Here is a 25,818-nt window from a genome sequence, read left to right as displayed (position 1 = left end):
GATACAGCCACTATGGAGAACGGTACAGAGGTTCCTTAAAAAACTAAAAATAGAACTACCATACGACCCAGCAATCCCACTACTGGGCATATACCCTGAGAAAACCATAATTCAAAAAGAGTCATGTACCAAAATGTTCACTGCAGCTCTATTTACAGTAGTCAGGACATGGAAGCAACCTAAGTGTCCATCAACAGATGAATGGATAAAGAAGATGTGGCACATATATACAGTGATCACATTTTTGTTTCAAAATGATAACCGTGTCTGCCACTGAGACTACGAGACGGAGGCATGGAGGGTGGTTGGAACAGCCCTTGTTGAGCTGGGACCTCCACCGGGCTGGAGTGCCCTGACCCCACCCACTTGGCGTCCTGTCCTGGCATCTCGAGGGCATGCCCAGCCCAGCTGCGGAGCCAGTCGCCCCGCAGATACGCAGAACCGGACATCCTTTCCTCGGCTCTCCTGCAGCTCAGAGGAGGATTTCAGCCTCTGACAGCACCTCCCTGCTGTACCAGTGGAGTGAGCCGCTCTGGAACCACGGTCTGGATCCGATTTCAGACAAAGAGTTCACCTCTGTAATCACGGCGCTGATCCCAGAGCTGCGTGAGACGAGACACAGAAATGTAACTGACAGCCAAGAGGACACACACGCTGGGACGGCTTCTCTGGGTGTGAGATTCCCTTGGCAGGGTTGGCTCTGGGCCTTACCTTACCCGGTGGATTCGCCAAGCTGGGAGTCATCAGACCCAAGACATGATGCTGAAGGCCAGAGGGCCTGGCCTTCCGCTGAGCTGGGGTCACCAGTCCCTGTTCCCTATGTGGAAGGAGGCAGTGTTGCAGAGGGTCTTTACTGCAAGGACCCAGGCGGAAGGCAGGTCACCAGGGTTCTTCTGCTTGGCCAGCATGCAAGAAGTTCCTCAGAGGACACAATGGGGCTTCTCACCCTCCATACTGTTGATACTTTGGGGCCCAATGATGCTTGTGTTGGGGGCTGACCTGGGCACCTAGGATGCTTAGTAGCATCCCTGACCCCCACCCACTGGATGCCAGTAACACCCTGCCCCAGCCCCAGGTGTGACAATCAAAGACGCCTCCAGACATTGCTGCTGTGCCCTGGGTGGCAGGCAGGATCATCCCCAGTTGAGAAAGACTGGTACAGGAGGTGCTTCTAGTGATGGAGGGATTTATTTTGGACAGGAGAACAGTTCCTGCCTTCCTTTTCTACTTTTTAATGAGTTACTGCCACGCAGAGCCCAAAGAAGTCATCCATTGGATTCTTAACTTTGTGAATTCTCCCTCCATTTGCAAAGTGAGGGCTGAGAGCTGACTATTCATCTATCCAATACCCAACAGATGAGGCTGCGTTTTTGCAAGCCCGAAAGAGCTTCCCAAGTTCCTCAGTCCAACGGAGGGACCGGTTCTAATATACTTTACATCTTTGTGGAGAAAACTGCATCAGAATAATTCAAATAAAAAGGCCAAACTGCATGGTTCATTTTGGAAGAGTAGTTCAAAAAGTGAGCCCTACTTTAAAAATTCACATTTTTATTTTTATCCAGGACTCTGATAGTTCCACTAGAGATAAATGATTCCTTCTCAGAGGGGAAATAAGAAGCAGTTTAATCTTGGCCTTCTATTGCTTGAAACTATTCCACCTCTGTGAACTCATTTCATATTTTAAGCTCCCAAAAAAGAACAGAAGAATTTAGCAAACCCCCATATGACCACATATTGCTAATAGAACAACTTGTCATTTGAAAAATGTCCACTTTTCTGAGAAGACACTCGGTATCATGTACCACGGGATAGATTACAGTGCAGGGAAGTCCCTGTTTTGATCTTGCCCAATATTTATCATTCAATAAGCACTAATATTTACTCATTTATTTAAAATACTTTTATTGATAATTGTCTGGACATTATCTGAAGCACTGGGAACGATTCTTTGAAAAAAGATGACATGGGTCCACATACAGCTGACAGTTCCACGGAAGCCACCTTCAGTTAACTGGGAATTGAAATCTGGTGCTCTCAGGGCAGGGGTGGCAGGTCAATGTGCTCCTATGTGAAGGGCACATTACCTGGGTTCAGGGCCTGGCAATGCTCCCATGGAAACAGCATCCAAGCAGGAGAAGCTGGCAAGATAAACGTGGGGAGGAGTGTCCTAAGCAAACCCCAGAGGTGCCACCATGAAGGTGTCCCTCTTGTAAGGTCTCATACATGACCCTCAGAGTTTGGAACTCAGTGACCAGCAGCCCAGGTGTGTTAGGCTGGTCGTTTCGCCTTCTCCCTGGGGGAAATAGAGAAGGGAGAGACACTTCCTTTGCCTATGGTGAAGGACCCAGGTGCAGGTGGGTCCCCCACCCTTGTACACACTGACTCAGGCCCCCTCCTCTTGGAAACCTTGCAGGGCCACTCAACCTTCCGTTGATCCCTTCTCCAATCTTCTCTGACTTTCTAGAAGGTTCCAAGTTTCTAGTTAGGATTCTAGAACTCTAACTGTCAGTACTATTCAAATAGGCTCTTAATTATTTATGTGTTTCCTGTGTACATGATTTCGACTTTCTCAACACAAAAATAATAAACTCTTCAAGGTCAGGGAAAGTGTCCATCATGTTTGTTCTGTACGTTCCAGTGAGCCATACCCACTTCAACAAATAAGTCGTGTTTAGATCTGCGAGGAAGTAACTCAGGCAAGTGTAAAATGAAGAGCAGAGATGTGTGTGTGAATAGGAAGGACACCCTGCTGCACAAGGTGCCCTCCAAATGCAGTGGTTCACACCAGACAGAGGTGTCTTTCTTCTCAGTGACAGTCTAGGGTGGGTGGACAGGCTCTGCTCCAAAGAGTCACATCTGGTACCATGCGAGCTGGGCGGCTCGCCGTCCTCAACACACATCTTCCCGAGGCACCCCAGTCCTTGCAGCTGACCTCCAGCCAGGAGGAAAGCGAGGTCCTTTAGGGGCAAAAGCTGAACATGTTCTCATACAGATTTTACTGATGCTGAAATTCAACCAAAGAAAACTTGATCACAGAGCACAAGGCAGTCTGGGAATGATCGTCTAACTGGACGTCTGTGCCCAGGAAGAATGAGGAAACCTCGTGAGGAATCTCCTCCACTGAGCACATCCCTTTGATACTCTCAAGACTATTTTCTTACTTCCATCCATCCATTAGAAGCCCTTTCCTTTGAACCTCTTCCATAGTTGGAAATAAGGGAAATACTTTAAGCAGAAAGTTGCTTCTGAAACAGCCTAAAACGATTATCTGGGCTTTGTGTACCTGGACTAGAACAAAAGGTGACTCCACCGTCCCCTCCACTTCCACCTCCACCTCCACCATCCCCTCCTGCACGGGCCACAGAAGAACAATTTAGCTTTTCAAGTTGAAATGAAAGAATCAAGATCAAATAGCCGCTTAGACACATGACACTCTTTTCTCAGTACTTTCAAATACAAGACACTTATCAACAAGGTATCTATAGCCTGCCAAATAATTTATTACCAAGAGAAGTCAAGTTCACAGAGAAGAGAGTAGAATGGTGGTTGCCAGGGGATTGGGGGAAGAAAGAAGGAGAGGAGGCGGTGTTTAGATACAGAGTTTTGGTTTTACAAGGTGAAAACGTTCTGGAGATTGGTGGTACAACATTGAAGTTAACACTTCCGAACTGTACACTTGGAAATGGTTAAGGTGATACATTTTATGTTATGTGTTTGTTTTTTAAAAAAAATATTTATTTATTTATTTTTTGCTGTGTCGGGTCTTAGTTGCAACACGTGGTATCTTCATTGCAGCATATGGGATCTTTCGCTGTGGCTTGTGGGCTTCTCTCTAGTTGTGGTGCACGGGCTCCAGAGCGTGGGCTCTGTAGTTTGCAGCACGTGGCCTTTGTTGCCCCCACGGCATGTGGGATCTTAGTTCCCCAACCAGGGATCGAACCTGTGTCCCCTGCATTGGGAGAAGGATTCTTTACCACTGGACCACCAGGGAAGTCCCATGTTATGTGTTTTTTTACCACAATTAAATTAAAAAAAAAATTACAAGGGAAACCTACAAGAAGCAGAAATAATACTGAGATAATGGAATGGAAACATTTGGTTGAGCCAATAGAACTTGTCTTTAGGTAATTTCATTATGTTTTGGTCACCGTATCATTTTATTTACCATAGCAAATGATTTGCAGTTCATTTATTTATTCTTTCTAATATTCATTCATTCATTCAAAAGATAATTCATTGAACACCTGTCCTAGGGCACTGTATTATGCTGGGGCGATATTGATTAGCCACAGTAGTCCTGTTCCCAAACCCAGCGAGCTTACCTTCATGTGGAGGGAAAAGATCCCTTAAAAGGGATCCTAGATATGGGATTCCTTGAGTGCAGTGGTTGTAGGCTGCAGGTGTGCGGCGGGATGTTTGGGCTACTTTTGTGCCTTAGCGATTCACTGATGTTCGGTTGACTGTTGAAAGCATGGGAGGGACTGGAAGAGAGCCCGGGCTGAGAACAAAGCCTCGTCTCACGTGACTCCAAGGCAAGACTGATCCAGGCCCAAGAGGAGCCTGAGAAGGAGACCAGTGATGGATGAAGAACATTCGAGTGAAACCAAGGGAAGCAAGGGTCTCACAAAATGAGGAGTGATCAGTAGTGACAAATGCTCTAGAGTAGTCAAGTCGGATGTACGAAAATTGTGCTTGGCTTTGCCGGCGTGCGGGTCACTGCCCTTCCACAGGATGTGTCAGTGGAGGGAGGGGTGGGAATCAGGCTGAAGGGAGCTAAGGAGTGGGAGAGGGTGAGGGACCGGAAGCCAGGCATGTAGACGACATCTTTGAGAATGTGCCCTGGGACAAGGGGACAGTCAGGAGGTAAGGGTTTGGGTTGTTTTCTCAAAGGACATAATAGAGATGTATTTTGAGACTATTAAACTAATATGTTTTCCCACATATTCTAATAAAGCATGTTCACTGGCAGCTGTTCAGTCCTTACAGCCTCAGGAAAGGGGGAAGGCAGGTGCCCCTGAAGTGGGGCAAGGAGGAACAGCCTTCTTCGTCTGTTTTGGGAGGAAGATCAGAGGGCAGCGGGGCGGCAGCATGGAGACACGTGTTCCCCAGCCCCTGCAGACGGGAGGCACTTGGAGGGAAAGTTGGGAGGAAGGGGCTTCCGCTTAGCTGTCTCTTTGGGATCGCGAGTTTCTACTCGGCCACCGCAGTGTTATTGTCACACAGAGCACATGAGAGGGAGCCCCTTGGCGAGGTGAGAAGAGCCCAGGGGGTCCTTTCCTGAGACATCCTGGCGTCCTCTGCGGCGTGGTAGCCACGCAGAACTCCTCCTGAGTGCACGGCCATGGAGCTTGCCTGCAGGGGTTGAGGTAAAACAGCCAAGGTCCACAGGAAGGGCAGTGTAGACCGACTGGGAGAAAGATCTGGACTTCAGGGTGCGCCCAGTGACCAGGAGGGCCGAGGTGGGACTAACAGAGTCTAAGCAAACCACCAAGTCACGAGTGTGGACTGGAACACACCCACCAGTTGGTTGGAGAATCTGAATCAGATGCTACTGGGGCACCCGGGCCCTGAAGGATGGGGAGCCAGGGACCGGGGCAAGTAGCTGACTGTACAGATCCCAGGGTCTGCTTCTCCAGCAAGACCCCAAAGGAAATCTGAGAAAAGGGCCTGATGAATATGACCATGTTCCCCAAACAGACTTTAAAATGTAGACTCATCTAACCTCCCAGTTAAGTACTCGGGGAGGTTTGGATCAGCTTTAAGTTACTACAGAGCATCTATACTTCATGTATCTTTTTTTTTTTTTTTTTTTTTTGCGGTACGCAGGCCTCTCACTGTTGTGGCCCCTCCCGTTGCGGAGCACAGGCTCCGGACGCGCAGGCTCAGCCACCATGGCTCACGGGCCCAGCCGCTCCGCGGCATGTGGGATCTTCCCGGACCGGGGCACGAACCTGTGTCCCCCGCATCGGCAGGCGGACTCTCAACCTCTTCGCCACCAGGGAAGCCCTAGTCTTCATGTATCTTAATGTGACACATGTAACCTTGGGGTCCCCCTAAAATGGGGGGAGACCTGAGCACATTTAAACATTAATGAGGAGGATCCACGTGAGGGAAGCCGATGAATGTGGGACAGAAGTTTCAACCACATGCTATGAAATGCTGGTTACCAAAATATTAAATGTCTGACCCCAACCCTATCTCCCCCCAAATAATCATTTTCTGAGCAATAAGTTGGAGACTTTCTCTCTGGGTCATTTTTCCATTTTGACATCATTGCTTCTGCTTTTCCCTGACAAACACTCTGAGCCCTGGCATCGTCTGTTCCAGGAGAAGGTGTCCTGCTTTGCATCTCGGTTGCTGGCAAAGATTCTGTCCAGGGAAATTCTGCTCCATAACCTGTGCAAAGTCAGACCTTCTTGGAGCAGATTTTTAAACACCCTCCCTCCTCAGAACGCTGGTGGTGGGAAGTGATCGAGTCCGGCCGTGTTTCCTTGAGGATCTTGAGCGAGCAGCTCTGCATCTTGCTGTCACAGCTTAGATAATTGGTCTGTGACTGTTCACAGTCCGTCAGCTCTTTGTGTTCAACCTCAAGGCAAGAGCAGCACAGGGAAGCACAGAGCACACCCATCCGTCTTGGCTGGCCTTCCCTCTTTCCTGGGTGTCCTTTCCTCCCAGGCCCTCGGGCTGTGACCTGAGAAGACCCAGCTGCATCTTCTTTACCCTCAGTTCCGTTATTCCAATGCTTTCCCAACCACAGGCCGGGAGGGGACTGACCACTCAATTCAAACTGCAGTGTCCAATGATTCACCCCATCATCTGCTGTTACTCATCACTTGGGTGAGTGCCCTTAAAATCAGAGCAGGAGGCAGACAGGGAAACTTACACTGCGCTTCTGACAGTGAAATCGTATTCGCCGTAGAAGGCCAGTCGAGATTCTTACCTGTGGAGCTCGCCCACAGCCCTTGCGTGACGTGTGTTATGCATCTATTACTTTACAAATATTGTGTCATTGATGACATGAGGAAAGCTTCTGAAAAACCTTTGTGGAAAAGGAACTGAAATGTAATAACCAAGTGCTGGTCTTTAAAAATGCTTCTAGATGACTTAAAAATAGCCGTGAGGCAGTCTTGCTGAAGCAATTGGAAAACCTTAGGAGAAAGTCCTCAGACATTCCTTCAACAGTCCAGCTAGAGTCTTCCATGTAGCCCAAGGTCAGACGTGACAAGGGCTGACATGGGTTTCAGTCTGGCTTTGGCTTCAGCTTATTCTCTCCACCCCACACCCGTCTTCCTTCCACTCCCAGGGCTTGGGGCTCTGGCATCAGACACAGAGACCGCAGCCTCACAGAGGCGGCCTGAGCAGCTCTCACTGCTCAGAAGGTCAGATACCCAAACACAAAGCTGTAGATCTGCTCTGCTTGTCTGATTTAAACCTGAAATAGAATTTGGTATTGAGAGTGTTTCCTGAGGGACAGAACCTTAAGGATGAGCTCTCTTGTTTCTGGGTTTTCTAGAATTGGTTTTCTCATCTAATTAGATTTAAGACACAAAGGACCCCATATCCAGTGGTAAAGGAGTGTTTAGCCTGTGGTGGCAAAACAGTCACTCAGATGATCACCTTTACACACCTGCGCTTACGTGCCTATGGAGGACGAGGTTCTGGGTGGCCAAGTATTTACTGAGTTTGAACATTTTGGTGAAAAATAGGAGCCTAATCAGGTTGGTTGCTTGCTTCTAACTACGCTAGACAGCTTAGGAAAAGAAAATGATGTGCTCAGGGCTTTAAATTCCTAGATTAAGATCTACAGAAGGAACCAAAAAGCTTCTCGATGGGCCCTGTAAGAAATCTTCCCTCCTGTAGCCAGAGGGCCTAGATTGCTGAAAATTAAGCCCAAGGCCTCATTTTAGGAGTGGTGAATTACAGCCCAAATTGAATTCCCAACTTCACAGCATCTCTTTTATTAAATTTAGGACATTTATTGGAAAGACATGGGCTTGGGAAGTTCAGCATGCATTTATAAGAGCAAATTCCTATGAAGCTAGGGATCTTGGGCCCTTAATTCTGGCAACCCTTTGCCTTCTTCACCCCTGCCTGAGAGGGTCAGTCCCCTTCTCATGACGCACCTCTGATGCCCCTACCCCATGTGCTTGCCCAGGAATATAGGCAAGATTGGTTCTACTCCTATATTTCTGGTTGGGAAAACTGAAGCTCGCTTAAAATTTTGCGTATTTTACATAGATTAAAATAGTACATGTATCTGTATAAACATCATTCCAGATAGCTAATCAGTCAAGATAGTAATAGATAAATAGTAAATTTCATTCGATTCTAAGCAGTGCATGTAACCACATCTAACAATAAATATTAAGTAAGAACAGCTCAAGTTACAAACTAAAAATGCTCTAAGTAAGTAAGGTTATAGCAAACCGCATTTAGAATATATCTGCAGTAAAATACATCAGAGCCTGCATTACAGAGAGTAAGTGAGATGTGTGGGAACTGACTTGCCCTTTTCTTCCATTAAAGGGCAGAGATTTTTTTGAAAAAAAGATGGTTCAATTTCCTCCCTCCAAGCTGCCTTTTTAAAATAACAAAACATAACACAACACATATTTTGACACAACTCCACATGACTCAGAGGCCCTTCTTAAAATAAGACCATACCACATTCATGGAGACTGAATCACCTCTAACCTTCCAAACTTGGTGAGGGTTACTAATCAGGATGTGTTTTCATTCCTCAGATAGTATGGGAAAGTTCTGATTTTGACAGTTAAGCTACCATCCAATCAATTATTTTTTCACTGGAGCTCTAAACAAATTTTGTTTTCTTTTCTCATCGCCTCACCGTGAATGAAAGACAACCCATATAAAACTGTTTTTCAGTGTAAGTAAGACTGCCATCTCCAAAAAATAAATGATTCCTGAGATGATTTTAAGAAAAGAACAAAGTAGCTTATGAAAGTATGTGATGTCCATGTAATTTAGGACCTCCCTCAAGTTTTTCAGCCCCAAGAGATACATATTTCCTCTGAGTTAATTATGCCAGAAGACAGTTCCGTCTGCAGGACCAGGAAAACTTTTTGGTAAAAGTCAAGCACAAGTGAGCATTTTTCTTCTGATTAAAAAGTGAGAGATGAAGGTGCACACCTCCCACGTACACACCAGTCTATACTGCATTCGCATCATGCAATAGCATCTGGTTGACATTTGCAGGATTCTGCACAAAAGCTTAAAGACCTGTGCGTTTAAGCAGAATAGCTGTAGTGTAGCAGAACAATGAAGCTTAAACTTGAACTTAGAAGATCTGGATTTGAATCTTTTTTTTCCTGCCAGACTGTAGCTCTCGATTTCTTTATTTGAAAAATGAGGATGAATAACATTGACTTCTGATGTGCATAAAGCAGGCTTATACATGTGGACATTGCTTCAGACCTTAAGGGCTGTCCACTTGGTCGATGTGATTGCTATTAATACCAGAGGATCCGGAGCTATCATGACTAACTGGCCTGAACTCCAAAGGGACTGCTGTCTTTCATGCACTGAGTCAGAGTTTCCTTAGCGACGGGGCCCAGTAGATAAAGAATTGTAATCGCTTCCTGTGCTTGATGTCTTTCCCTCAATCGTACAATGAGTAACGTTTATATCACTCATTTTTAAGCACTGGCCTACTTGAGAGCCCTGATTCCCCCACTGTTCTGGTTAAATCAGCCTCAGAATAGTGGCTTTGGCAGCTCAGCGCCTGCGCTTCAAGGCTCCCTAGCCCCTGGTCCACTCCCCCAGCCACACTTGAAGACATTCACACTTTGAAGGCAGATCTTCTCTCTGACCCCCTCCCAGATACCCGACAGATTAAGTCACAGACCAGAGGAGAAAATGCTTCCCGAAATAGTCATCCTCCAGATGTGCCTGTGTTCAGGGTCGGCCCCGGATGTCACATCCTGGTGGGAAATGACTGTGTGTGTTTTGTTCACATTCAAGGCCCTGTTGACAAAGCCGTGCTGCAGGTGTCCCCCTGAAATTGTCACACAGTGACCTTCCTTAGTCAAAAAGCACCGTAAATATTATCTCGGGTCTCATCTCCTGCGCACATCTGAGAGTTTTGAAGAGGTCAGTACCCTATTTCACTGAGATTTAAAAAACTCACCCTGTGGGTCAAATTTTAACAAGAACTGTAATAACAGCAAGCCCCTGTCTGGTGCCAGCTTCCCGGTCTCAAGTCTTGAGTTTTTAATAGAGGGGCATCTTATCTGACGACCCAGGGTGCTAACTGATTTCCACTCCTTTCTCTTTCACCTGCCCTCCCCCACCTCCTGCCACACACACACCCCCATTTATGCAATTAAAGGAATCGGGGCATTTCAGCTCCCTTTTCCTGGAGCAAACTTTTTTCACAATCTTAACGTACTCAAAGGAAGATTAAAAAAAAAGCTGAAGTACACCATGCAAATACAAAGTAAATAAGTAAATGAAGAAAGGCCACTGTGGTTGTCGACAAGGATGCCGGGGAGCAGCCTGGCGGCTGAAACCGAGATAGGACCAGGCCCAAGGGGTCACATCTGGGAAGCTGAGTGTGTGAATGGGGCTGAGCTGGCCTCCCACACAACAGGAATTCCTCCGAAACTATGTGCTCTGTATGGGAGCACAGAAAAAAATGTGTTTAGAATATCACTAAGGAAACCCAGATACATTATCTTTGCCAGAGCACAAAAGACAGTTCAGTCAGTGACTGACTCAAAATGACTAGAACAGAGAACATGCGTTTAATGATGCTGGGGAAACAGGGAAATAGAAAAAAAGGACGGCCGCGTTCTTTATGCCCGAAGAAGAACAAGACGCCTTCCTTTCCCAGCACCAGGAGGCTTTCTGCTACACTTGTTCATGGCCCTGGCTGTTTGCAGGCAAAGAAGAATGAAAAGAAAAGCATTTCGGTCTTTCCACTCAAAAAGGTTGCGGCGGGCTTCCCTGGTGGCACAGTGGTTGAGAGTACGCCTGCCAATGCAGGGGATGCGGGTTCATGCCCCGGTCCGGCAGGATCCCACATGCCGCCGAGAGGCTGGGCCCGTGAGCCATGGCCGCTGAGCCTGCGCGTCCGGAGCCTGTGCTCCGCAACGGGAGAGGCCACAACAGTGAGAGGCCCGCGTACCGCAAAAAAAAAAAAAAAGAAAAAAAAAAAGGTTGCGGCTGTCATAAATTTCTCTTTCAAATATCGTGATGTTTGTTCCTGCTATCACACCTGTCAATGCATTTTGTTTCAATATGGAGGACACAGTTTTAAGAGTATACTTTGACCCCAGAATTTTGAGAGCATGTTTTGACCTCCACTCTTTTTTTTTTTTTTAATTGGAGTTTAGTCGCTTTACAATGTTGTGTTAGTTTCTGCTGTACAGCAAAGTGAATCTGCTATACGTATACATATATCCCCTCTTTTTTGGATTTCTTTCCCATTAGGTCACCGTAGAGCACTGAGTAGAGTTCCCTGTGCTATACAGTAGGTTCTCATTAGTTATCTATTTGACCTCCACTCTTATTCCAACAAAACACACTGTGTGTGCACTGGTGTGGGTGTGTGTGTGTGTGTGTGTGTGTGTGTGTACAGAGTCCTAAATTCCATGGAGCAGTTTAGTTCCATTTTAATTCCAGTTAAATTAAATTTCAGCATTATAATAGCACAGCCAGTTCCTGTCTAAACGTAGGTTGAAATGTGTTTACATTTGTGAAGTTTGGGCAGTGATAACTCCATGTGCGACATCTGTTAACAGATTACCAGCCATAAAAAGATGGCAGAAGCGATGGTTTCCTGCAACACGATGACCGCCCTGCTGTTCCCAAGGCACTGTCTCTCCTGCTGCCTGGGTGGGCCCGACTTCATATGGTCTCCGCTCAACTTCTTCTTCACGCTCCCCTGCATTATTTCCTCTTTTGCTGTTGCATTTTGGTAGCAAAATTAAAAATTCAGGCTATTAAAATATAAATCACTTTGTTATAAAGCAGAAACTAACACACCATTGTAAAGCAATTATACTGCAATAAAGATGTTTATATATATATATATATATATATATAAAGATATTAATTCTTTTTAAAATGGTCAGCATGGAAGAGTCTGCAATCGGCTTCTTAATCTTCAGCAAAATGACTCAGCTCAGCTGAGTGAGGATCCCACACACCAAGGAGGAATGTGAGCATTAGAAGTGATGGGGAAACTTTCTATGGGCTCTTACAGTTCGTTGCTTGAAAAATTTGGCCCTTTTAACACACAATTGTACGTGGATATATCTTCACAGATCACACACATCCTTTTTGATTTGATTGATTTTTTTTTTTTCTTTTCTGGCTGACAGCTTAAAGCAGATGTGGTTCTAGGAAACCAGTGAGTATCTCCTGGGACTCATCAATGGCCCAGACCTCAAAGCCACAGTAGAAACATTTGGCTCTTGTAATTGAGACACCTGGAGATCGATCTACACTATCGGTGTGAATCACCCACCGCCTGGGTATAAAAGAAACCAGCACCTCAAAGTTTTTAAGCATAGACATAAAATTAATTCAGATTATCTAATGTGAGGGCTGAAGACTGAGTTAATTTTAAGAAAATAAATAAATGAACCAGGACAATAAGACAAATTCTGCAGATGATAACAATTGCAAATAAGGGATTTCAAGATGTTTAAAAGCCTTGAACTGAAGACACTGTCTCTGTTTTCATTAACCCATTCATTTTAAAGCATATATTAAGCATCTACACTGTAACAGGTACAATACTATTTGATACTCAAACACACATTGTTTAGTCTAGGAATTGCAGTAGATAATTCTGATACCCTCATTAAAAGTCTAAGTTCAATATAGCTAGAGGATAAATTACAGAAATTTAAAAAAGACACATTTTGTTTATAATCATGGTCCATGGATTATAAAGGTGGTAGTTACATTATCTGAAGAGAGACATATCATATATCACTAGATAGACAAGAGGCATAGTCTGACTTGGAGAAAAACTGAACATAGAGCAAAGAGAAGCACTTTTTAATGGGCCTTCACAGCACTCAGTAGTCACTGTCTGAATACATTTGAAATAAACTTCAAATAACACACTTCATATTAAAGACCATGCAGAACAGAGGGTTTTATTACCATGCATTTAATGGCATATAATTGCAAAATGGAGAATTTATACCAAAGCATTAAAAAATACCTCTGGTTAAAACTGTATTTTCTATGAAAAATACAAGGCACAGAGTCTCAAGCAAAGATTCACTCAAGATTCTTTAGCTCTGACTTTAGATCTTCTGAACTAAGAATCTTTAGTTCTTCTGACTCTGACAACGTCTTTTTCTAGATTAGAACACGAAGTACCCAGACAGGCATAGGCTCCAAAATAAATAAATAAACAGATAATTAAATAAATAACTTTTTTAAAAAACCACAACTTGATTCCATTATTCTGCTTAAGGCAAAACCAAGATTTCAAGATAAATTAACACTGCAGACCAGTCCAAGAATTAAATAGGCTTTTCGTCGCCCATCCTTCCTCTCTCCTGCCCGGGTTTCTGACTTTTTATGAGTATCTATTTTTACATTTGAGATCGGGTGAATTTTTATGAGAGTCTATTCGTATAAAATAACAATAAAGATCAGTACCATAATCTACAGCAGTTAATTTGGCATTTATGATATAAAACTGTCTGCAAAAAACCCCACCTCTAACCAGTACAAAAGTGTGCAGCCTAATTTACAGATGCAGTGATGGCATTTCTCTATTAACTTGCAAGGCAGCATTTTTCTCCTCTGAGGATCTATATTTTAGCCGGCTTGTTTTAGGATGAAAGGAAAATGCATATCTGCCATTTTATAGCAGGCAAAGAACAGACTACTAAAGGTGGGAGGGGTTAATATCAAGGATGACAATTTCAGGTACACTTTATATATTATAATAATATAAAATTAACTTTTGTAGAATGGATAAGAAACAGACACAACTCATGACTTTCTATGTCAGACTGACACCTCCGTTACCTATAACGCATCATTATAAAAACAACGTCCTACAGTTTCTGTCAATCTGAACACATATCACTGAACACGTGTATTTGTAACTCTCATTTAACTCGCATCGCATTGTGACTGTCATTTAAAAGTTAGACGATATATCCTAAAATAATATCAAAAACTATTTAACAGCCATGATGGCAGAGGCCATAGAAAAGCAGCAAAGATACGCAGGCGTGAACTGGCTGAAGGTTAGTCCTGCTGCCACCAGACTGGTCCTCAGATGGCTCTTGCAGCCCACCTGCCTCGGGAACGGCGCTGGGAGAAGCAGGGAACGTGGCCAGGATGCCCGCATTCAAGGCCTCCTGCAGCTGCTCTTGGCTCTTTGTTCCTGGACAAGTAAATCCCTGAGATCCAGAGTAGAATCTTCAAGTGGCTGATAGGAATAGGACACAGCTCACAATGTGACAAGCAGAATTACATCATCTTTATGACATGCCTGCCTGTACTAAGTAGCAGGAAGGTAAAGTCAGCAGAAACAAAACAAAACAAAAACAAAAACATGAAACAACACGCACCATCAGGTTTAGAGCTCTTTACTGTCCCCCTGCTCAGACCCTTCTGTGCTCCCCACACACAGCTGCGCACGGCCCGTATTCCACATGTAAGTCCATCGGCAGGATTGCCTGCAGTGCAGGGGTGCCCAGGCCAAAGCCCGAGGCACACAGTGCTTAGGGGAGCAGTTCCGTTTGTAGTCACCACAGGCCACTCTGCTGGGAGTTCCCAGGTGTCCTGCAGGAAGGGAACTCCTAGGCTCCCGGGATGCCAGAATAACTCTGATCCGCACCCAGAACTAGCCATGAGGAAATAGAGTCGACCCTCCATGTCCGTGGGTTCCACATCCACGGATTCAACCAACTGCAGGTGGCAAATATTCAGAAAAAATCAGCAAGTTCCAAAAAGCCAAACTTGAATTTGCCATGCACTGGCAACTAGTTACATAACAATTTTCATTGTATAAGGTGTTATAGCAGAGATGGCTTAAAGTATACAGCAGGAGGTGGGTAGGTTACATGCAAATACTACACCACTTTACGTAAAAGACTTGAGATACTGGATTTTGGTATCTGGGCGGGGTGGGGGGAAAGTCTCGTTACCAATCACCCTTGGATACTGAGGGATGACCGTATATCTTGGTTTTATTATAAATTCTATCCAAAGACCCATAAGTAGGCTTTAATCTACACTACTATTATCAGCTTTGTCTAATCTACCGTATGAAACAGTGAGGCCTTCAGGGCTTATAATAAGGCTAAAATTTGCTATTAACACAAGTACTAGGGATAGGAATAGCTCCAGTTTTATGGGCTTTCCTGTCTCGGCCGCAACTACTTGGCTCTGCCCTGTGATGTAAAAGCAGTTTAGACAACATGAAAGTGATTGAGTGTGGATGCATTCCAATAAAACTTTATTTACTTACTTCCAGGAACAAGATGGGTAGTACTTGGCCTCTAGACTGTGGTTCGCAGCCTTCTGCTTTGGGAAGATGAGCTCCCCTGGCTTTGGCATCCGTAGGTACTGGGGCTGGCCTGGGAGGCCACAGCTAGCTGCTCATCAAATGTCTTCTTCCCCCAGGACCAGAACTGCTGCCATGCTCAAGGCCCCGCCCACTCTGCAGTCTGAGATGGTGGGGAACCAGCCTTCAACCCTGCAAATGATGAAATGCCCTGGGATGGTTCTCAAGGTAGGGTTCCCTGAACAAGCAGTTTCCACAAGATAACCTGTCAGAAATGCAGATTCTCCGGCCCCACCCACCCCTAAATCAGGAATCCTAGGTGTGGATTCCTCTAGAGTGTGTGATTTCACAAGCCCTCCAGGGAGTGGGAGTGGGGAGAGTGGGCCCCTCCCCGTGTGCGAGGGAAAGAGACCGTCCTGCTGTCAGTTCTCGGAGTAGATGGGGAGCTTCTGCTCCATAGCTGGGTCTCTCCTTCTACACCTGCTGATAAAGATTTCCTTAGGAAGCTCTGAGGGCCATCTGCGCGGTCCTCAGTCTGCTTCGCGTGTCCGTAGCGTTGGAAACACGCTTTCGTGCACGTTTCTGAGCGCTGCTGTACGGGGGGGGGGCCGGGGCGCAGGGCCAGTTTTCAGGCGCCCGCTCTTCCTGTAGCACGGGCTTTGGGGACTGACGGAGCCCCTGAACTCCAGTCGCTTCGTGTCTCCACGTAGCCCCTGCAGTATCTGTATTCAGCAGGTGTTCAGTGTTTGTGCAACAGATAAAGAGCACGTTGCGTGTGTGTTTTCAACTCGGGGCCTTTCCAAGACAGCAGCTTTCCTTAAAAGGTTTGGAAAGGTGTGTTCACGGGGGCAGTGTGTACACCCGAGTCGCCGTGTCTGAGGTCGTGTCCTTCATCAGCATCCTGGGTTTCCCACCAGGAGAGGGGAGCGTGGTGTGAATCCTCAGAACACAAGGTAAGGGGGCTCCCCTTGGGGCCCAAGTCCGGGGGCGGAGCTGCAGGCGGGGCGCCCCCGCCGGGAGCCTCCTGGGAGCCAGGCTCTCCTGCCTCCAAACGCCGCGGGGACACGCCCCTCCTGTCCTGTATTCGCAGTCGCTTCACGGGAGGACATCTTCACAAGGCTTCATACCTAGGCAGTCTCTCCCAGGTTAGGAAGGAAAAAGACAGCCTCCCTCGGCTCGGTCCCCCTCTCTTGTCCAGCCTCGGGAGAGAAGCCTCATCCTCTCCTCCTGTCTCGCCCCCAACGTGGCTTCCGCCCCCAGCACCCCGACCAAAACCACCTGTGGCATTGAAACGCGTCTGCCCAGGTCACCCCGGCTCCCGCGGCGCCCACCCTGGGCCCAGCTCTGCCCTTCCTCCTCTTGGCTGTGTCATCCCTCCTGCCCCCGGGACACCTCTCAGACGCTTCGCGGAGCCCCCTCTCCCTTCCCGGCCACCCCAGGACAGTCCCCTGTCACCCTCCCTACGAGCTCCGGATGCTCTGTCCACTTGAAGCCGGTCCTCTGAGCTTCAGAGTCAGATGCCTCACTTGAACGTCTCAGGGCCCCTCAGGAACCGCAGCTCCCCAGACGTAATCGTAATCTGGCGGTTCTACCTTCCTCCCGCCACTCGGTCCTTTCCCCCACCAAATGCCCTGGGCTCCGAAGCCACTCTGAGCAGCCGCAGCTCCCCCGCCCTCCCTCGGGCCAGGTTCCATTAGGCTCTCCATCCAAGGCCGCCTCTGCCGTCAGACCATCAGGGTTTGCTCTACGTGTTCAGTCCAGCTCTGTCTCAGACTTGACTGTGACTCTGAGAAAACAGGGATATTGTTTGTTTTTGTTCACCACTACATCCACATAAATTGCATATTGGTTAACAGTTTTAAAGATATAGATTACAGATTTTTTTTTCACAGTTGAAATGCCTTTACCGTTCTTGCTAATTATAAAGTAATCTATACTTAGCATGAAAAACAAAACGTCTAGCAAACACACACACACACAGAAGTGTAAATTCAAACATAGACTCTGCCTGTCACCCAAAAACATGCCACCTCTTAGAATAACTGCAGACTATTTAATTTTTATGCTCCCAGATGTGTGTGATGCACTGACATTTATAAATATTATAAAAATAAGATTATAATACTCATAATACTGTTTTGAAACCTATTTTATTCTCCACTGGATTGTGGTGATAATAACACAAGTGCATGTATATATGTCTAAACTCACCGAGTTTTATACATTAATTAAGTGCATTTTTGTATAACAGTTACACCTCAATAAAGCTGGGGAGAAAAGGAAAACAAAAATAAACAAAAGAACAATATATATATAACCATTGCAATTCAGATGCCCTGCAGGTAGATCTAATTCATACTGCAGTGGCTACATATTTTTCCATAATCCAGCTGTGATGTAATTTATTTTTACCAATTACCTGTAGATGGGCTTCTAGATGGTATATTATATATTATACATGCAGAACTGAAAGAACCTCAGAGTAACATTCTAGTACGCATTCATTTTTTGTGGATCTGAGATCACCAAGTTAGTCTGTTCTTTTCCTGAATGAGTTTCCTATGTCTGGATTTCTCCATCAGTTTAAATATGCACATATTTTTACTTCGCAGCATATTTGAAATCAGGATGCAAGTTGCAGTAGATGGCAACTTAGATTCAGTGAAATGTGGTACTCCTCCTCCGTAAGCCGTCAATAAACATCCTTGTGTGTCAGTATGAAGATCTCCCGGATTGACATAAATATACACCTGCTCACGGGAAACCAGGGCAAGGTGGTGGACCCAGGCATTCTGTCATCTCTCTCCCAGGGGACTAGATACACACACCCTGTTCCACATCAGAACCCATTTATCACCTGGGCAGAGAGATGCCATGTAGATGGAAGGAAATCAAGGAATCTTATAAAGGAAGAGCGTTCTGGGGCTGCAGGGCTGAACCAGGCTTGCACTGTGCTCTTTAGTGTGGGACGTTGGCTCCAATTTCTCCTGTCGTTGGCTCTCTTCTTTGGCTTTATTAGATTCGGCACAGTAAGCTGTTAGGCGGAGTGTCACGCCCACCAGTGTCAACCCACACCTTCTTCTTGGGTTTGATTTGCATTTAAGACTAACACAGTTGTTCAGGCTTCCAGAGGAGAATTATCAGGCTGTGAGGTCCTCTGAGATAATATTTATCAAACTGTCAGCCCAAATCCAAAGTGGAAGTCAAGATCCCAATGGTATTGTAGAATCAAAGTCTTTACAGATAAATAAATAAATAAGGCAAACTAGCAAATAGTGTGCATTTGCAGACTAAGTTGAACTCTAATTAGTGAAATTATAGTTTGGTGTTGTAGTGGGTGGTACGGCACTGCAGAATTAAAAGCTGTTTCACGCTGAGTGTTCTAGTCCACAAAGCTTGTGAACCAGCGCTGTCCACCTAGTGCGCTGTCTGCCTGGGGCTGGCTTTCCCCCTTCCCGGTCCTCGGCTGCCTCTGCTGTGTTCAGCCTCTGTGTCCAGCAGGCTAAGGGCGGCCAATCCCCTGCCCCCGCACCTTCAAGTGGGATGGAAGAGAAACAGGAGAACAAGTGCCTGCTGCATCCCTTGCTCATTCCTCCTTTTCTTACATGTTTCAAAATAGCCCTTTTATTCCATTTGTAGAGCTAGGTGAGCAAAAGCCTCGGGGTGCTTGAGGTCTGCTGCTGATTAAAAGAAAATCCCTTTTCCCCACTCTTAAATCTCTTAACTCGTTTTTCCCAAATTTTTACCACAATGGTTCTTAAACCTATCTGGGCTAAGAGTCTTTGCAGACTCTAGCGAAAAATGCAAAGCCCAGAGAATACCACAAAAAAATTGACTTACGGTTTGAGGCTCTTTGAAGCTGGATCAGCTGTACATCTAGTTATTGGATCCATGAGAATCCAAGGTTACAAACATCAGACTATTAAGTTAACCATGCGTCAAATATGAGAGAGAGTCAGAGGGCAAAACATTAAAAAAAAAAATAGATATGCTCTTAGGGCACCACTGTTCTTGTCTGCTCATTCTGAACACCAGCATTTTACCTGTAATTTTCAAGTTGAATTCTGCTTGATCCAGCACAATACAAAAGTAAGTTCTTAAATTTGAGGCATTAATGTGACATTGAAAGAAGAGTTATTAAAGTTTCCTGAACTCACACTACAAAATAACTTTACCACTTATTTTAATTGTGCTTTGCTATAAATGTAATGACTGCAGTGATATATGGTACATATTTGATATTAACTTTGATTTCTTCTTATTGAAGAATTGACAAAGCAAGTACAGGTGTGCTTAATAGAAATGTCTCTAACTTTATCTAGTCTAACTTCTTCTATTCCTTGATAATTTTGTTTCCGTGTCATTTAATGATCCTCATTTGCACCCCAAAGGCGTCTCATTATATCAGAGATTCTGGTATTAATTGCATAACATCATGAATCACACTGTCTGAAACAGATCAAACCCAGACAATGTAGAGCATTTCCATGAGCTCCCCACATTTCAAGTCATTCAGTTCAGGAATATAAGATTGCCCTTTCTCCTTCAATGAGTTTCTGAAGCCACCTGTTACCCTTTCCCAAGAATTGTTCTTTTACCTGGCATTGTTTGTATGCGTTCACATTTAGATTGTGGGGATGTAATGGTTAATTTTATGAGTCATCTTGACTGGGCTGCAGGGTGCCCAGATAGCTGGCTAAATATTATTTCTGAGTGTGTCTGTTTCGGGATGAGATTAACATTTGAATTGGTAGACTGAGTAAAGAAGTGTGGACATCATCCAATCCCTTGAGGACCTGAATAGAGCAAAAAGGTAGAGAAACGGCAAATTTGCTCTTCGTGCCTGATTTACTTACTTGAACTGGGACATAGATCTCCTCCTGCCCTTGGACTGGGACTTACCCCGTGGGTTGCCCTGGTTCTCAAGCCGTCGGGTTTGGACTGGAGCTATGTCACCGGCTTCCCTGGGCCTCCAACTTGTAGATAGTAGATCAAAAGACTTCTCAATCTCCACTATCACGTGAGCTAATCCCTCATAATCAATCGCTTTCTATATATCTATATTTGTCCCATTAGTTCTATGTCTCTGGAGAACCCTGAATGATACAACACTTTCGATATTCCTAGGAAATTAGAAAACCATGCTAATTTCTTGTTGCATAAAATGGATACATTAGAACATTCTGATGAGCAAATTATAAACGATAGAGCAAAAGCTTTCGCACTGATTTACCTTTTCTCCCTTAAAAAGTTGCCTTGATGTGATCATTAAAATTATGAGAATCCCAGGAGTAGGGGATCAGTCTGTCAGACATTTTTACAAAAATCTAGTGCCTCACAAGAGGATGGGAGGGTAGTAACAGATGAACCAGAGCAGGAGTTTTGCAGAGAAGAGAAACTGGAGAAGGATGCAGAAGCCAGAACAAGTGTCAGCACCCTCGGTCTAAAAACAGCCATCAGTGACCAGAGGAAATGACAAGCTGGCGAGAAGAAGGAAGTTGTCCTGGCGTGGGCTTTTGCACCCAGCACAGCCCTCTTCATTTTCACAGTGTGGAGGGAGAGGGTCCTGCCTACGCCTCGCAGCCTCCTCTGCACCCACACCTGCCTCGTGAAGGTTGCTGCCCAATACCGTTGACCTACACACAGACCCCAGGGTCAGTTGTGGGTCGGGAGAGGCCACTAGAGGCTGCCGCACCGCACGCCTGCAGAAGGAGTCATCTTCAGCTGTCCAGGGTTAGACTCCTAGTCCTTTTTTCTTAACAAACAGAAAAGCAAGGAATTTATGACTCACAAAGACAGGTAAATAATATGGATATTTCAGGAAAACTGTTGTGTCTAAAGAGAAGGACCAAGATGAATAAACAGAAGTGGGGACCTGGAGAAAAACAGAGCTAATTCAAGGAACAGAAAATGCAAAAAAAATAAATAAATAGGGACTTCCCTTGTGGTCCACTGCAGGGGCCACAGTTTTGATCCCTGGTCGAGGAACTAAGATCCCGCATAAATAAAATAAAATAAAGTTTTAAAAAATAAATAAATAAAACAAGATGGAGATAATGCAGTAGGTATTTTATGCATGAAAAAGTTGCTTTGAAAATGAACAGGCCTGGCCACTTGGAGCCGTCCTCGGCATTGTCGCCTTTCTTGTGCCTCACATGCAGCCTGGTCACTCCCCTCTGAAATGTCCCGCACACCTTTTCCTCCTCGTCATCTCTCTTCCCCAGCTGTCATCCCGCCTCTCGCTGGCCGCTGTCAGCACAGCCTAGTGGGCTCTGCACAGCTATTCTGTGTAACCTTCCCAGACATCCCCCACTGGTGGAGTGAGAGGTATCTTTCAGAACCTGATTCTGATCAGCTTCCCCACTCACTTTTCCTCAGTGCCTCCTCAGTTCGGTGAGGTTATGGGCTAGAACCTTGGCCACAGCCCCGAGGCCCCATGAACTGGCCAAGCTCGCCCTCCCTTACCCCCTCTGCACTGAGTCACATCCAGTGTGATGGGCCTCTTGCCGTCGTGGGGCTTCTGTCTAGGCAATGCTCCCATTTGCCTGGCTTCATTTCATCCTTTGATCCTTTCACCTTCATCCGTTTGTATTCTTTTATTCTTCAGACCTCAGTTCAAATGTCATGTATTCAGAGAGGCTGAATGGTATGTTTCTCCATCATGATGATATCTTGTCATTTTTCTTTATTTCAGTAATCAGATTTCCAATTGCATATTTATTTGGTTGTTTGTTTAGATCAATCTTTTCTTAACTACATTATATTTAACTCACCAAAATTCTACCTCCATGTGGGAGGACTAATATAATTTACTTATCATTAGATACCTGGAAAAGAGCACAGCAGATACCAATAAAGGATTTCAAACCCATATGATACATGAGCTTTATGAATTCTGTCATTGACCCTGAAAGCTCCATGTTATTCTCACGTTGTCGTTGAAATTGAGGGTCAGCAGTAGTTAGTAGTTTGTCATGGTTTAAGTTGTTCAAATAACACCAATAACCTTTTAAGGTTTATCTCTGATTGTTTAAAAGTTTCACTTTATATTATGCCAAAAGATGTAAGTCCCTCTGGTACATTTCTTCAAATGTGAAAACTATAGGACACATCTAATCAGAGAGTCTACGTAAAGAAGGTCCAGAGTCTCACCTTTTCCATCTGAAGGGGGTCCTTCCTTTAACCTCATCTCCTGGGGCAAGATATCACCAAGGGTCCCCTGTACTTGGGATTAACTCCAGAATAAAGGGGTAATGGGGAGAGAGAGCACACCAGGAACCAGTCCTGTCACTTGGGAATTGTCTATACTGTCTCTCAGCTTTGATGTCTCCTTTAGTGAGTGTGACTGACTGGGCAGACTCCGGGGGGCATTATATGCACTAACAGACATACAATTCCTGGCACCTGGTAGACACTTAGAAAACCTAAGGTCCGTAACCCGATACAATCTATTTCATTTTATCACCATCTCAAAAGTTTGCTGCAAAGTAAAGTAAATATTCATTTATATGTATTTACATATCAAGCATAAATATTAAGAAATACCATGTATTTCTTAAAAGTACAGGTATTTTTAAAATAAACATTATAAATAATAATTGCCTAGAATCAAGCTGTATGCTGCCAGAAACCTTTAGAGTTTTAAGTTGATTTTTTTTAAATCTAGAATAAACAAAGAAAAAATATCCTGAAATACTGAAATTGGAGAGGCAAGTGTTGCTTTTCTGTTCTTTGGACAATAATTGTTTCTTAGTAAAACCCTTAAGGTTTATTCTTAATGGACAGATAAAAATGCCTTGTAATTAAATACATTGTATTAAATGCTTTCTTGAAAATGCTTTTTCTAAATCAGTTTTTTCTTAAATAATATTAGAAGTTCTCTCAATTCTATTTTCTTTGCTACACAAATATTTTTTACATAGAGCAAAAAATATGTAAATATATTTAAATGTGAATTTAATATGGCTTATTTTGCTTCTATTGCCTGCTAAAGACATATTACACCACATGAAAATTCTTTCTTAAATACAGTGTGTTTTCCATAGAATGAAATTGTAACGTGAATGAGGTTAGAACAATTGCTTATGATTTTCCAATAAAAACATAGATTTAATTTTATGGTTAAATTTTAAATTTGAAACCACTATGACATAACTGTGTGTATTTTCCAGTTTTATTTTTTTGAGGGCCTGGTGAGTATATCTCTATGTGCAGATGTATACAGAGAGATATAATCTCAGAACACAAGAAGTTCTCAGCAGATACGGATGTGCACCTCAGTTTCATAATCAAATAGAAATATTTAAGCACTAGGAATCAATTTAACCACCTTCTCTGGGAAAGAAAACTGTCAAAATTGGTAAAGCTCTTTGAGACTGTCTTTAAAGCTCATTGATGCTGTAAAATCTTCCATAATCACTTATTTGATCTCTAAGAACTTTGATAATCTCTGCATCACTTTTTCCCCCTCAAGAAGGCAATAATTTACAATGGTCAGTTTTTAAACAGGCTTTAATGAAGGTAAATGTCTTTACTAAAATAAAGGCATTAAATTAAAACTTCTATCTTAAACCACATGCTTCACTTGAAGATGTCCATGATTTCTAATTTGTTAGGACTTCTGCTTGATTATATAACTACCCTCCTAGAGAGTAAAATCTCCTTGCATCTTTTGACAGTTTCTAGCCTGTGACACAAAATGAAGAGTTAAATGCATTCAGTTTATTGTTATTGTTAGCATTATTACTCAGGGTGTTTTTCTTCCTGATTAGCGATGGCTCCTGACAGAATCTGACGTATCATGCTGTCAGGAAAGGGGTAAACAGGTGCTCAGGGGACGAGTCGCAGACTCACTGAGGCAAATTGGCAGAGGGAGGCCTGTCAGAAGCAATCACGCGAACGCCCACGTCTCTATTCACTGTGAACGGAGACGTTCGGCAGACAGGGCTGGAGACTTCTGGTGACACTGCTCGTGCAGGGGACAGTGGCAGAATTCAGCCACACACACACCAACCTCCCTGATCATGATGTGGGTTGAAAGATTTCACCCAACTGGACCTATCCCAAGGTTACATTCCAACGAGGCGGCTTCTGTTCATGCAAAACCCAGAGCCCTGCCAGCTACACACCTTCTAAGGGAACCGTGCTGTCCAAGACACCAGAGCCCCCAAAACACTTTCTGAACAAGCACTTGCTTTGTAAACCCTGTAAAGACAGCTCGTGAGCACAGTTTTTGTTTCTTCGGGTGGAGCATTCCCACCTGTCAAGACAAGCACTTCTCGGCCAGGATTTGAGTCCCGTGCTCTCAGACTGATGTCAAACCATCGTGAGGGTCAAGAGGGCGTCTGTCTGGCAACAGCCATGCATTGAAGACCCCAGAGCCGCGTGCCACGGGCTGCAACCTGGTCAGAAGCACTTGAATTTGAGGAATGTGACAACAAGGATGCCTGCTTGTTGGATTGGAAGAAGATGGTTTATCGGTGCCCGAGCCCCTGCCCTGCTTGCGTCCTGTCCTCCTCTCTTCTCCAGTGCTCACTGGGCCCCCAGCGCTGGGTGTGTGATGGGGGACACAGGTACCCGGGTCTGCGTGTAGACAGAATTGGGTTCCTGACATGGTATTAAATTTATGCAGCCATACAATTACTACAGTGAATAATAACAACATTATTTTGAAGTGTATTACATTCTAAAACAGTCTTTAAAAAAATTCCCTCGAAAAAAATAAAATTCTATTTCCCACTTGCTAATACAATTCCAACACATAATTTGCTCCGTGATAAATATAAGCTATGTTACACCAAGGGTTCTCCATTTGCAATAATTCACAAATTATTTATAATTTACACAAGATAGGCTCTTCCTGTAAAACTTAAATGCCTCATTTTTAGCTAAAGAACATAAAATCATTTATTGATAGTTTACATTTACCCATCCCCTTTCCCAGAAATAGATGATACGTTTTGCTTGTGATACAATGTTTCCCATATGCATAAATGGTTTAGTAGCAACAGTAAATCAGAAAAGGATTAATAAAATATTTGGGATGGGGGCAAGAAAATCGATCTCCTTATCACTCGTGTTTGCATTCATCCGATGTAACTGCTGTTCTCCAAGACACAGGGCACTCCTTGGAGAGGATGGGAAATGCTTGCTTCCCTTCACTGTAGGAGCAGGGGCAGGACCAGGGCACCTCCATCAGCCACAGGACCTGGCTCACCCACCCTTCTCGGGAAACATGGGGGTCAGGGTGTGTCCTCCACGCAGCAGGACAGAGCCAGGCTGAGTCCACCCATGTGAAGTAGTCCAAATAG

At 44.6% G+C, this 25,818-nt stretch overlaps 1 long non-coding RNA gene across 5 annotated transcripts in view; it reads left to right on the top strand.

Annotated features, from left to right (window-relative positions):
- Positions 1 to 25,818, top strand: part of LOC137203598 (uncharacterized) — a 220,998-nt gene that overhangs the window by 160,804 nt on the left and 34,376 nt on the right. For 2 of the 5 annotated variants that reach the window (XR_010933199.1, XR_010933191.1), the window contains one exon: positions 15,628 to 15,736. This is a non-coding gene — a long non-coding RNA (uncharacterized lncRNA). Of the gene's footprint in view, positions 1 to 11,762; positions 12,049 to 15,627; positions 15,737 to 16,332; positions 16,352 to 25,818 lie in introns of those variants that run through there. The other 3 variants (XR_010933185.1, XR_010933200.1, XR_010933195.1) reach the window with 2 other exon arrangements.

Source organism: Pseudorca crassidens, chromosome 1 (genome assembly GCF_039906515.1).
Source record: "Pseudorca crassidens isolate mPseCra1 chromosome 1, mPseCra1.hap1, whole genome shotgun sequence".
Classification (NCBI taxonomy): Eukaryota; Metazoa; Chordata; class Mammalia; order Artiodactyla; family Delphinidae; genus Pseudorca; species Pseudorca crassidens.
Note: the sequence above shows the minus strand (reverse complement) of the source record. Positions and strands in the feature narration are given on the sequence as shown.